This window comes from Miscanthus floridulus, chromosome 16, assembly GCF_019320115.1.
Source record: "Miscanthus floridulus cultivar M001 chromosome 16, ASM1932011v1, whole genome shotgun sequence".
Classification (NCBI taxonomy): Eukaryota; Viridiplantae; Streptophyta; class Magnoliopsida; order Poales; family Poaceae; genus Miscanthus; species Miscanthus floridulus.
The window spans coordinates 44,544,219-44,557,776 of NC_089595.1; the positions used below are offsets into that span (position 1 = coordinate 44,544,219).

At 39.7% G+C, this 13,558-nt stretch overlaps 1 pseudogene; it reads left to right on the forward strand.

Moving 5' to 3' along the window:
* The first annotated feature begins 11,435 nt into the window (after nt 1-11,435).
* Nucleotides 11,436-12,505, forward strand: LOC136510636 (uncharacterized; annotated as a pseudogene).
* The last annotated feature ends 1,053 nt before the right edge of the window (nt 12,506-13,558 follow it).

Below are 13,558 nucleotides of genomic sequence, written 5' to 3' on the forward strand. Positions count from 1 at the left end.
AGAATCATGCAAAGTGAGAGGAAGGCCAGCACAATGACAGCCGCAATAGGGGAAACGAGAAACGACACCCTTCCATCCACAGTAGCCACGTGACACGCCACATGCCAAGAGGACATCAACCATGCTGCCTCACGCGAGCGTGCCACCAACAACGTGATGCTAGCGCCAAAACCGTGGCCCTTGCTAAGCTGTCGTTTCTGATATTACTAAAAGGCACAGCTAAGGCCATGGTGTGGCCACCGCTTGTCGCTAGAGGGCAGATGCCATCCATGCTGACCCAGCGCATGGCCGACGCTTGACCAAGACGTACCAAAGTCGACCTTCACCCGCCACCATAGACTGTTCCTAGCTAGATCCAGCCATAGGGAGACTAGATCCACCCAAGGGACGACGGACAACCGATCCTCGAGCTGGCGCTGCCCAGCCTTCGCCAAGGTCAACTCTAGGAGTAGGCACGAGAGGGAAGGGGATGAGAAGGAGTGATTGGGCTCAGGGAGAGAGCCCTATCGCCATCCTTGCGCTCGTAAAATCTTCTAGCGGCGCACCTAGGCTACAGTGAAGGCAGAGAAAGGAGGAAGATCTACGGTGGCGGCGTTTCCACCCATGTCGTCATGGGGGCGGCGTGGGCGGGGTGCTCTAGTTTTTACCTCGACGTCTTTCTAATAAACACCATAGGCCACCTCGATATCTTTCAAACAAACGAAGGACGACATTAAGATCCAGATAAGATTAAAGGCGCATGACCTTGTGTTTTGACAAATAAAGAGGATACACATCGATATGAAAAAAAACCCAAGGAAAATGATCAAGACCCGGTGCTCTTGTTATTCAAGTTCTTGCATAAGTCATTACATGGCATTATGGCCCATGTGATGCATTCATCCCTACATCACCAGCTATTCTCATTCACACCACTCCTCGCACTCGATTACCATGGTTGATTGTTGCCTCCATAGGCGGTGCCGGCGGCTCATCGTCGCTGCCCCAGAAATCGCTGGGCCCAGAGGCGGTATGATCTTGTGCGGCAACAAACTCCCAACCACGCCATGTGATGTCGACGGCGGCAGCACATCCAAGTAAGGCCGTGCATCCGCCACGGCTGTGAGGAGCGTCGTCGCTAGTAGTAGCAACACCACAGCCAACGTCGCCCGGCGGCGGCAGTGTTCTTGTTGCTAGTCATGGCTTTGGGTTTTTTTTTCTTCTCCTTTTCAGTATTTTTGTATAGGAGAGTGTACTGTGTGGTGGGTACAAGTTTGGACTCAACGCAGAGTCGACTAGTCCAGAGTAGATTTCTCTTGTGGTGGGAAAATAAATGGAATACTTTTAGTGCACCACCATGGTTTGGCACTCATTTATATCTTCCTTCATTTTTTCAAATTCAATTTATGCTGATGAGCTAGAATTTGGTTAGGTGGGGTATGGATGGCAAATGAGGCTAGTCCAGCGGGATAGTATACATAACCGATGGAGCCACAACAAAAACAGCATGTATTGTACTCTCCTTGATGAAAGACCCGTCACCCTCTATCTTTCATCCCTGCACTGTCGGCTGGTTCTGCTTGGGCGGGGAATGGCTGATAAAAAACAAAGAAAGAAAAAGAATTCTTTAATTATGTTTTGTCATCCATTTTTTTAGTCATTTTTTATGTACTAGCAAACGTGCCCGTGTTTTACATGAACTCAATATATTTTGGAATCGGACTCTATTTAGATGTGTGTTGTTTCTAACTCGTACAAAGCACCGGTTAGGAATCTGGTTTGCATACACGATACGAATGGCGTGAGGGCAGCTTGGAAAGTAAAAAAGTGGGCCAGAAAAATAACTTGCTCTTTAATATTAGGTATGTATTAAGGCCCCGTTTGGCAGGGCTTCTCCACCGGCTTCAGGAGCCATTTTCTACCAAACGGGGTAAAGTAAAATAGTTTCACTTGTGAAGTCCCTAAAAACATGCTCCCACAGTGATTTGGGGTGGGATGGAGCAAAAAAAAAGTGGCTTCTCCCGGCTCCTCCTCCAGGCCTCTAAAAACATGCTCTCACAGGTAAGCCATTTTGCCAAACGGTTTACCAAAACCGCTTCAGCTCCACTGGTGGAACTGTTCGTGGAGCTGAAGCAAAAAAAAAAAAATAGCTTCACTAGTGAAGTGAAGCCCTGCCAAACAGGGCCTAAGTTTGTGACCGTAGCTCAATTAGTTATATTCACGGTATGGAATCTATCCGCCTAGGTTTAAATAATTGACTTGACACATATTGTCATACCCCAAAATTTTTGATTTTGGGTTGTGCATAGAAAACATTAAATAAAATAAATTATTTTAATATTTAGATAAAATTTACCAAGTTTAGTTTGAGCTAGCGTAAATTTAGTTATAAGAAAAATATAAATTTTCAAAGTTTTCTAATTTTGATGGGCTTTTGGATGATGTGATGTTTGCTTGTTGCTTCTTTATGTGTTGAGAGTGAGCAAAGTCTTTAAAATGCGTTAGTAGGTCAATTTTCTTTCTCCGGCACGCCTTTATCTTTTTCTACAATTAAATTCTCTGTTTCTTGGCTCAAGTTTTTGTTGGGAGCTTCCTAAAATCTTTTCTTTGTAACACAAATCACTCCTTTCAGTTCCTCGTCCGTCAATCAATCTCTACAAACTTCTCGAGAATTTTTCTAGCTTTTTCTAGAACTTGTTCCTACTTATCTGTGAGCATAATTTAATTTTTAGATGCTCCAAGTTATCTTATCATGGGCTCCAAATACTTTATTTGGGTTCCTCATGTTCCATAATGTCTCTGGAAAATTTTCCCGAAATTTCAGAGCTTTCGAAGTATTTTTCACGGCTTAAATAATAATTCTAGACTTTTCTAGAATTATTTTATCCATGAAATTAATTAATTCCGAAAATAATAAATATCTCATTTTTTCCGACGCTCAAAGCCCATGTGCAATAATCCTAATAAATCCTAAAGGTTCATGCATTTATTTACTAATGGGCTTTAATGATTATTTAGGCCCATTAGTAAATATGGAGGGTGCAACATCAATTAGTACCATATTACTAGTTGATGTAGATGTGGGGAGTTTTTCTCCCAATAAATATGTACCAACCTCTTGGGCAAAGCACACCAAAACTACCGTAAGGGGGGCCCCTAGTTTGGAAATCCCTCGTGTAGTAAATTAGATTTTTCTTCTCATTCTCTCGTCGTCTTCGTCGTTGCCGCCGCGCTACTCAACCCGGCAATCCTCTCCTTCGTGCAACAAGTCGAGCCCACTCCTGCGTAGCTGCTGTTGCCATGACCGTGTGGTGGCTGTACGGGAGGCCAAAGGATGAAGACAAGGTAATTACGAAATTATCACCAGTTCGTAATATCGTTGTCGTATATTCGTTTTAAGTCCGTTTCGAGTCGTTCTAATTACGTTAGATTCATATCAATGTGATCTACATGCTAGTGTCGTCGTTTTTCATGTCAAGTGACTTTTATATATATGCTTAAATATTAATTTGATTAATATGCATGCAACTAGTTTTTTATAAATAAAAGCAATATATTTATATACAATGCTCTTTTGCAAATAAGTTTTAACATGACTAGTTGCTAACATAAATATGTTTCTAAATTATAATATGTTTATTCTAAACACACATATCAAATTTGATTAGATGTTTTCACATGACAGTTTGTATTTGCAAGTAAAAGTTGAATTGGCATAAATGATATTAAAATATTTATAAATAAAATATGATTAGCTTCAACTCAGTTTTAAGTATAAATATGATTTGTTTAATATAAATTAATGCTACTCACATAGTTTTTCTTAATTAACATAAATCAAGCTTATAGTTTTCTCTTTTCTTTTATATAATATAAACTCTCGGTAGTTGTTTCTTTTCAACCGTAGCTCCGTTTCCAACGTCTCTTGTGTTCTGCTGACCATAGCGATTGGTTCTCTTTTAGTACATCATTTTACCTTGTGTGGTGTACTGTTCTTAGTTGCTTTTATCTATTGCTTGTATGATTGCCTGTGCATGGTGTTTGCTACGAGTAGAACGAGAATCGCTTGTGAGCGCTGAAGATTAGAAGGTGATGTCCAGAAGCAAAGTGTGAGGAAAATGTGAGCAAGAGTAAAAGGCAAGTCTAGCATGTGATCTTTCTTGTTGTCCTATACACCTTTAATCATTTAATTCATACTACCACTAAGGATTTTCTAGCACTTTATTACCTTATTACCTATGGGGTATTATATTGGGTAGTACGATGCTAGCGCTCAATTAAAGACCATGATCTTGTAACTTGACTAATGTTATATGCAATAAACACTAAAAGATGCTTTTTAGCAACATGGAATAAGAGGGCTGGAGCATTGGGCTATTTTATGGTGCTTTAGATTCCTCTCCCTAAGGACTTATCTGTAAGTGATCATTCGGGACTTACAGTACAACTGTGAGGGTTATATGGCTTTGGCTTTAGGTCAGTATGAAGATCTTTTCTAGCTTGTTGGAAGTTACCTTTATTGGCGTAAGAATGACTTACCGAATCGGGTATAGTACGGCCTCTGTCCCCTTGTGTATAGGCTGCACGTCATTATGCCATCAGGAAGGGGGCTCTACATATGTTTGCCGAGTGAATCTAATGGCCCTAACTTGTTAGATGAACCTTTGAAAGGCTTCATAGTGAACCCTGCCGACCTTTCTTGATAGTGGATCAAGAGGCTGACCACCTTGGGCGAAAGGGTTAATCATGACTTACAGTGAAAGTGTACAACCTCTGCAGAGTGTAAAACTAGTATATCAGCCATGCTCACGGTCATGAGCGGCCTTGGAACCCTTATGGAATAGATGATGAACACTAATGATATGGATGATGAAGATGCCCACTAATGGTTAATTGTTTATGCTATTCATTATTCATGTTTATCTGATCATGTGTTTATGGGCTTGTGATAAACTTCTTGTCACCCAATTGCTAAGAGATGACTCATTAAAAGTTAATCGCAGTTAAACCAGTGTCAGCCTTTTAAGCCTCATGAACCCCATGTTATATTTGTTAAGTACGGCATGCACTTACGCTTGCTTTACTTTTTAAATCTTTGGAAAAATTCCAGATGGGTACCAGATTGCTAGAGTTTGGAGGAATTAAGCTTGTGATCAACCAGTCAGTTGTCCCTGTGGAAGTAGAGTCTTCATCCGAAGATCGGAGTTGTCTTTCCGCTATTTGCTATCTAAGGTTATATTCTTTATACTAAGCATGTTATATATTGAGCATTGTCTATTGATATTATCCTTATTTGTAGCTATATGTGAGATTTGATTTTCTGGGCTCACATATGGTGTGTATCTGGTTTTGTTCTTAAAACCGGGTGCTACACATATCCTCATATTTTTTCCGTATTTATTCTAAGAGATTCTCTTTCAAAACAAATGTGTCTATTTGATTTGATTCGCGGTAAGATTCCCATCTTTTTTGTCCAAAGAAGGATGTGCGGACACATATCGTTTGGTGATATATATTTGGTGTTTAACCATTCCATATTTCTTTTCAAATGGTACACCCACCGATCCAAATTATAAGTCATTTTGTTTTTTTGTGGATATTGTTTTTGTTATACTACTAGAAAATCCAAAACTACTTCAAATTTCGAATGAAGGGGCTACTGTACAAAAAGATATTCCACCTTAATTAAAAATAAAAATATACTACTTTTAGAAGAAAAATGTCCCACAATATAACTAATTATGTACATGTGGCAATCACAACAATGCTAAAGAAAAAGAAAATGGGCCATGCAAGAGGAGGGAGAACATTGGAAATAAAAAAAAGTGCTCCCATAGTTCCAAAATATAAAACGTTTTGAATTTTCTAAATACATAGATTTTACTAAGCACTTAGATATATATTATTTCTACATATATAAAATCAATGTATCCAGAACAGAGTAAAAAGATTGTAAATAAAAGTAACTAAAAAGGAAAATAAAACAGGAAGCAGAAAAAAGAAAATAGGAAAAGAACTAAGCGACAAGCCGTCAAGGTACACATCACTCGGATGTGGTGGTGGCCTAACACTTAAAACGAATGAACCGGACGAAAACACGTCATGGCCCAAAACAAATAAGAAAGAGTCCTCGCAACATGGCACGCTCCTGGTGGTTGCGTAAGCCATAATTTTTTTTGTGTTGAATGGATGTTTTTTTATTTTATATGGGTTGATTGTTAAGGTTTGAACATTTGTTTCCTTGATTTTCCAAACGTCTACATAATGATTTGGTCTAATTTCTTTTTTTTAAATGTCTGATGTCAAAACTTTTCTTTATTATCTAAAAAAATCAAACTTTTCTTTATTACTGGGTAGCGTGTCCGTGTGTTGCTACAGGACAACTAAACTTTTATACTAAAAATACACGGATCGCACGTGAATATAACAATGCTGTAAGACATTAAACTGTCATTTAATCTAAAAAAGCAAAGTTTATGAAATTAACAGTCACTAAGAGCATGGCACCGCAGGCTCACAAACTCTACTATATAGACCTTTTCGTGATACGGCTAAAATAATATTTTATATCGGTAAAAAGTCTCTGATATTACAAACTAAATGAAGCAATCAAATATGTCAGAAAAACATCGCTCAATCCACATATTTTGAACATGTTTGACCAATGAAAATGCACAAAATGACTACTATATTAAACTAAATTCATATCCATCATCTATTCAAAGTGCATGTCACAAACGTGTAAATAATTTCAATATTATTTAGTTCTCTAAATCTATGAGATGCGACACGATGTCCTTAGCAAATTCTTGAACTCGACGACGTCTGGCTTCATCAACAAGCAGACGATTGCTTAGGCCTATAAACAAATAAAAAACTTTTGGGTCAGTATTGTAGTCAATAAATTAAATCAATGAATTATCCCAAAAGAACCTCACTTTGATAATCATGCGCCTGATTACAAAAAGGACTGAATACCAATTTGTTGAAATCGTCAGTAGTGGTCACTCTGCCTATCATGCACGAGCAAAAAATGTAATAACTGATACTTTATTTAGTCAATACTTATGAGGACATTAGTGATACAATACCTCTCTTTCTATTCATTTGTACATGGAGAACAGCTAAAATGCGCATCTCTGATGCAGCTCGCCGCCATTCCGATAAGTGACGGCATATGTGTGTATACTTGACGGTTATTATGATGCAGTGGTACCTACGAGTTACAAAATTGATTAGCATCAAACAATAAAAAATTGATAGCATGGAGCAATGATAAAATTTTCATTCTAAGTACCTTTCATTCGTCAGCACCACATATCTGTATGGTCGCATCCGCACGTCATCCCTTCCTCGAATATTAGACACATGCACCAACTATACCAATGACATCTACAAACACAAACGATAGTTATTGATTGAATAGGAGCATGAACAGTTAACTATATATTTTTAAATATAGACGGATGAGGTATACCTGTAAAAAAAGTACTCAGCTTGAGCGTATACATCCTCGAATTCCATAATGGTACGAGGACATTGACAAATCTATAGCTCTCTCGGTGGTGCATTAGCCATACTTTGTGGAGATAGAACCATAAAGTAGTCGGCACATAAACGAAAGATGTAGCCCAAAGGACCAACATGAGTAGGCGCGAAGCCAACTCTCATGAAGTCATAACATTCTCCTACACGAAGCAAACGATCAAACCTCATGGTTTGGTCACCGTACGCAACCGCTTCCATTTTGGTTCCCTGTAAAAATATTACATCCAACAGATAGATAACAATTTCACGGAGCACCTCTGGAGTGCTCATCTTCCTCGCGTCGGCTCCAATTTCATGGCTGTCGCTGAAACAGAAGGTGGTGGCGCTATCTACGTGCGAGGCAGAGTACGTAGCGCGCGGCCACAGCGGCGTGCCAAGTTGTGTGGCTGCGCCAGCTGCTGGGTGAGCTGACCGGCATGGAAGCTCACCCACCAGCACTAATGGTGGATAACCAGCCCACCATCGCCCTTGCGAAGAATGCGGTTCTACACGACCGGAACAAACACATCGACGTGAAGTTTCACTTCCTCAGGGACTGTGTCAATAGAGGGCAAATCGTCATCGAGTTCGTTGAAACTGGTCAGCAACTCGCGGACGTCCTCACCAAGCCGCTCGGACGTCTTCGACTCACGGAGCTAAAGGAGATGATCAGTATGAAGGGGGTACAAGGGATAGGAGTAGGATTAGGGAAAGAATTGTTAGATAATATATTGCTTCCTTGTATGAACAAACAGCAAGGGAATGCGGCGCCGAAAAGGCTCCCTGCTGTGGTACTGTAGCCACTGTAGAGGCAGGCACCGAACGGCTCACCTGTTGGACTGTAGCCACATGCAGGGACAGACGCAGAAGTCAGTCCTGTTGTGTTATCTAGTCACTGTTGCAGTAGGGCAGCTGTACTAGGACTAGATAGAGTTGTATATATAGTTTGCCACTGCAACTCAACAAACAGAGTTCAGATTTGCCAACTCCTATATGGGGCTCTGGCCAACGCTGGTGTCTCTGTCGTGTGTGTATGCTCTATTCTCCCTCTTCTTCTACCTCTAGCCATAGTGTGTGCACTACTAAATTTTGACCCTATTGCATCATGTCCCCTTGCACCAAACACAAATATGATGCAATAGGTGGCTGCTATTGCATCAATTTTCAAAATCCGATGCAATAGGTGGTCGTTATTGCATCGAAAATGAGTTGGATGCGATAGTAATTCATGTCGATGCAATAGGTATGATCTATCGCATCATTTCGAACATGGGATGCAATAGGTAGAAATTATTGCATCGGACACATTTGGTTGCGTTAGTATTGATTTTTTGATGCAATATGTAGGTGGTATTGCACCGGTTTAGAATATGGATGCAATTAGGAAGTACTATTGCAACGGATTTGTGTTTGATGCAACCGGTATTTTTTGGAAGAAAATTGACTAACGTGAAAACACCTTGTGGATACCTAATAAGTGAATTGTTAATTTTAAAAAACTGACACGTCTAATAAGTAAATTATTAATTATTTTTAAAAAATAACTTCCACCTAATAATTGAATTGTTAATTTTAAGGAAAATTTTAAAAATAACTATTGCAAGGGGCTGGGTAGAGGAGTCCAAATCTCATAGGCCTCCAAATAAATAGTCCATTACCTGTATTAATCAAGCACAAGTATAAACTGTTAAAAAACACGTTGAATTCGAAAAGTTAAACAAAAATTGTTAAAAAACACATTGATTTTCAAAAGGTAAACAAAAATTGTAGGAGAAAAGCTCATAAGTATAAATTGTTAAAAAACACGTTGAATTCGAAAAGTTAAACAAAAATTGTTAAAAAACACATTGATTTTCAAAAGATAAACAAAAATTGTAGGAGAAAAGCAAAAATTGTTAAAAAACACATTGAATATAATAAAAAATTGTAGGCACTAGACTAGCCAGTGGCGCAGCCTCACCGCAGCCCCAACAAAGCCGGCCTGGCTAGATCAGGCCCACAAAGTACAGCTTGGTAATGGTAGTCATATAGGTAGTAAGTTCGGCCAAGCATGCAGCCTCGAACTTTTAAGTAGGTCTCTACCTCGCTGAATTCGCGATGTGGGACTATGCGCATGATCATTTGGAGAACAGGTAAACAATATCCTAACTGGGCCGGCCCAGTGATTCCTGAATACGAAGAGGAACAAACGTGTGCACTATATGTGCTGCTGGTAGTTTAGTAAATAATGAAAGAACTCTATGTGCTATGTCTAGTACTTTGTAAGACCGAATACAAGCACTGTATGTGCTTGTGTCTGGAACCACTAATAGAAGCCTAATGGAACCAGTATGTATATTTGCATGTCTCTTGACCTTTTTCTCGTTGCATGCTTGGGTGTCCAGTCACCAAAATTCGTGGAAGCCTGAAGGGTGTGCATAGGCGTGTCAATTTATTTACATGTGCAGGTGCTCTATGGACAGTTGGTCAGTTTGTTTTGGGAAGCCAGAACCGTTGGTACTCAACTTGTGTTTCCAAAATTTTATAAATGTTGTTGGAATGTTGAATTTAAAAAGATAAATATAAATTGTTAAAAAACATGTTGAATTCTAAAAGTTAAACCAAACTACAAGCTGATGACATGACCGGACGTTGTGTTCCACACGATCGGACGCGCCGGTCACAACACTACAAGCTGAAACAGTACCGCTACAGAAATTAGCCGTTTGAACTGACCGGACGCGCCTGTGCGTCAGGTCCTCATAACCGGACGCGTCCACTAAGCAAAAACCCTCTCTAGTCACTCTTTGTTCGTGACCGGACTCCAATTCTCGGAGCGTCCGGTCTCCACTCTCTTCAGCGTCTGCTTGCACAATGGACCACAGCCACTCTGCAACACTGACCGGACGCGGCTACCGTGCGTCCGGTTCCGAGTCCGGTCACACTTGACACTAAACAATGCATTGTAATACTAACCGGACGCAGAAACTGTAATTTTTGTAGAGCATTGTTGAGTGTCAAGTGCGACCGGACGTTGGACCGGACGCACAGTTTCCGCGTCCGGTCAGTGTTGCAGAGTGGCTGTGGTCCATTTTTCGACCGGACGCTGAAGAGAGTGCATGACCGGACGCACCGAGACTTGGAGTCCGGTCACGAACAAAGAGTGACCAGAGAGGGTTTTTGCTGAGCGGACGCGTCCGGTGATGAGTGACTTGACGCACATGCGCGTCCGGTCAGCTCAAACGGCTATTTTCTGCTGCTGTACTGTTTCAGCTTGTATTGTTGTGACTAGCGCGTCCGGTCGTGTGCAACTGCGTGTCCGGTCATGTCATCAGCTTGTAGTTTTGTTTAGCTTTTCGAATTCAACGTGTTTCTATCGTGGTTACTATTGTTGTCTTCATCCATTTACTTGCCTTGTCATTTCCAACAACCTAATATGTAGACTCATCTCATGTACCTAATATTGTACTTATGCTTTATGTAGTTAAGTTATGTTCTTTAAAGTGATTTGAATAGAGCTGGGCTACTTGGTAAAACGAGTGTCCAGTGATGTATGTTCTCATAACATGTTTTATTCAATTATCTCCAATGTCATACATATCTCTAAAATGCTAGCGTTCAACTGTCCATTGCTTTCTCATAACATGTTTTATTCATTTATCTCCAATGTCATACATATCTCTGAAGTATCCATTTTACCTAATTCTTATTATACTTGAATTGGAACTGCTGTTGCTACTTGCTAAAGTTGAATACACTAATTGTATTCTTAAATTTAGGAAAGCGCCTTCTCCAAAGTTGCAGAGAGAATTGAGTTGGAAGCTTCTGTGATTTCAAAAGAATAAGAAAGACACATTCTTCATGAAACCTACAAGGAAACCACTGGATGCACGAGCAGGAAAGGTCCTGGACATGGATACATGGCAAAGTATCCGACCCGAAGCCAACTTATGAATGAACGAAATGAAGAGCAGGCTCGTGCATCTGCATTAGCAGCAGCAGCCCAATAGAAGAATATTGAGATGCAAGCTGAGGTAGACAAGTTAAAAGAACAGCTTACCGTTCAAGCCGCTGAGAGGGAGAGCGACAAGGAAAAAATTCAGCAGCTGCAACATCAACTGGAGAGTACAAGTAGCAAGATTAGAGAAAAACTAAGGCAAGAGTTTTTTGCACTAATCAAACAACAGAATCAAGCACCGCCTTTGGTACTAATACTACTTCTTAATTGTTATCAACATCATTGTTTTTAGTAAAGCTTGATTGCTAATGTTTCTCCTTATAACTCCAATGCTAGAATGCTGCACCAACCACAATAGCCCCTCAGCCTGCAGAAACAGCCACTCATCCTTCAGAATTCACAACCAATGCTACTGGTATTGAAAATATGGTTAGTGGAAATGAAGGTGCAGATTTAGCACAGGTATTATTTTTTTGATGAATGCAAACTGCAATGTAATGGATACCTACATTTAATCTAACATAATGTGTGAATCTTTTTTTTTAAATACGAAGGCTGTTGTTAGTGCAAATGAAGTTGCAAATTCAGCACAGGTACTATTTTTTGATAAATGAAAACTGTAATGTAATGAAAAAGGATACCTACATTTAATCTTGAGGTAATGTGTGCATCTTTTTTTTTAAATGAAGGCTGGTACAAAATCTGCGCTGGGCATACATAATGCACCTTCAAATGGGCCTGCTGTTGTTCCCACTCCTAACCAAGGACCAGAACAAGTGCAAAAGGTAATATACTTCAAAAATATTACCTGTACTTTAACAGATTCTTAGAATTGCTAAGTGGTGATTGCTCTTTCAAATCTTCTTGTTTTTGCAGACTGTAGATGACAGTGAATTAGTGAGCAATAAGATGAGTATCCAACCTAGTCGCCTCACTCGCAGCAATGCCAACAGATCACTTTTCCCAAATGACAAAGTCAGTAATGAGTCTTTGAAGTTTATTACTTTACATACACTGAGGAATAATGCTGCAAGTAAAAAGCCAGTTTTGAGAAATAAATGAGGAAAGGTATGAGCTCAAAATCTTATACATGAATCATGTGTCATTTTAAGTTGTTGTCCAGATTATTAACATGAACTTTGTTCACTTATACATGAATCATGTGTCCTTGCTGCTGCTGCTGTAAATTTTGCAAAGAAATACATGAAACTTGATAAGTTTTGCAGCGAGAGCACATAAAAGTTAAACATGTCCTTGCTGCTGCTCCTGCTAGCATTCCAATTTTGATTAGATAGTGAACAACTTTAACTGACAGTGTCAAGCTGCTGTAGAGTGTTGCTTTCCACACCGGTGGGATTGGTGAGTTCTAGTAGTGCCATGACCCGGTTGGATTGGTCCCTGTGCCTATACTGCTACTAGTCTTTGAGGACTTCATTTTAGTGATGCTACTTTGCAATGAACAACTGATGTTTGGTTGGATGGTACTGCAATCATTAGGATTTTGCAAGTTACTGATTTTATTCCCTAGATGGTCTTACTGGATTCTAGTGTTATGCTCTTTATGCTCAAACCTGCAGAAAGTGTCCAATGTTAATCAACTCCCCTGTTCTCATGTAAGCATGAGTAAAACCTTGATTAGCATCTACCATGCTGTCTATGTTTGATTCCAACTGTGTGATCAACTGTATATATTACTAATTCATGTCATTTTGACTTTTTCAAGAAGATCAACCTTGAGGGAGTCTTGGCAAGCTGAAATAAATCTAATATTGTGCAACGAGAAAGATATCATGTTGATCTGTGCTAAGAGACATGTATTTTTGTTTATGATTGCCTATTTGTAGCATAAGTTAGTGGTTTGTAATGCAGTTCAACTTTGCAATTACCTATTTGGAAATAGGAAGGCATTTGACTTCCTCACATTGTACAAATTATTGAATGCTTATGATCCAAGTTATTAATATGATTGCCTTTTTGTGCCATTGAATTTTGTAATTTTATGAATTTCTGTGCAATGAATCCGATGCAATAATTGGTTGTCCTCCCAATCTCATGTCGATGCAATAGTTCGTATTGCAGCGAACCAAAATGGTGATGCAATAGAACCTCTTGCAT